Source organism: Rhinopithecus bieti, unplaced genomic scaffold (assembly GCF_001698545.2).
Source record: "Rhinopithecus bieti isolate Rb0 unplaced genomic scaffold, ASM169854v2 scaffold_58095, whole genome shotgun sequence".
Lineage (NCBI taxonomy): Eukaryota > Metazoa > Chordata > Mammalia > Primates > Cercopithecidae > Rhinopithecus > Rhinopithecus bieti.
The window spans coordinates 1014027-1015402 of record NW_016823660.1 but is presented as its reverse complement, the minus strand read 5'-3'; positions in this window follow the sequence as shown (position 1 = coordinate 1015402).

The window sequence follows — 1376 nt, the reverse complement described above, 5'->3', positions numbered from 1 at the left end:
TTTTGTTCTTTTTTTTTGAGATGGAGTCTTGCTCTGTCACCCAGGCTGGAGTGCAGTGGCCGGATCTTGGCTCACTGCAAACTCCGCCTCCCGGGTTCACGCCATTCTCCTGCCTCAGCCTCCCTAGTAGCTGGGACTACAGGCGCCCGCCACCTCGTCCGGCTAGTTTTTTGTATTTTTTTAGTAGAGACGGGGTTTCACTGTGTTAGCCAGGATGGTCTCGATCTCCTGACCTCATGATCCGCCCGTCTCGGCCTCCCAAAGTGCTGGGATTACAGGCTTGAGCCACTGCGCCCGGCCCAGTGTCAACTTCTTAATTGTATGTAACTTTCACAAGCAATGACTGCAGGTGAACCCCACCTCTTTCTAGCTAGGTCTGCATGGTCCTCCCTAAGCCTGAGATTGGCCATCTTCCCTCATGTCCAACCAAAGTGATTGCCTGTCCTTTGAAACATTTGCTCTTAGTTATTCTCACTGACGTCTCCACCAACAGAATGGATCACCAGGGATGTCTGTATTTCATGAGTTTATCAAAAAGCCTCACTCATTTAAATTGTTCATGTTTCATTTAAATTAAGATCCTCAGAGAGAGAGAGACCTAATACCTTAGTAAAGTTTTACCAATAGGCATATTAGAGAAAACTCATCCATAGCTCTGGTGCCCACCCAGACTGAGTGTGGGTCTGCCTCTCCGAGTCCATTGACGCAAATGTTAATCTCCTTTGACAACACTCTCACAGACACACCCAGGAACAGTACTTCACATCCTTCAATCCAATCAAGTTGACACTCAGTATTAACCATCATGGGGAAGCATCCATTTCTTTGTCTTTTCTTGCTTCTAAAGATTACCTCCTCCTAGTTTCTGCCTCTGTCTTCAAAGCCAGCAGCAAAGATTTGTTCTCTGACTTCTGCATCCATCATCATATCTCATTCTCCACCTCCCTTTTATAAGGACCCTTGTGATTACACTGGGCCACTAGATAATCCGGGATAATCCAGGATAACCTCTCCTTCTCATGATCCTTCACCCAATCAAAACTGCAAAGTCCCTCTTCCCATGTAAGATTTATGGGATCCAGGAATTAGGATGTGAACATCTCTAGGGGGCCACCCTTCAGTGTACCACTGTAGAATATACTTTTCGGCAAACATAGCAAGGTACGAGGTTGGCGCAAAAGTAATTGCGGTTTTGCCATTACTTTCTTTTTTTTTTTTTTTTTTTTTTTTTTTTGAGACGGAGTCTTGCTCTGTCGCCCAGGCTGGAGTGCAGTGGCCGGATCTCAGCTCACTGCAAGCTCCGCCTCCCGGGTTTACGCCATTCTCCTGCCTCAGCCTCCCGAGTAGCCGGGACTACAGGCACCCGCCACCTCGCC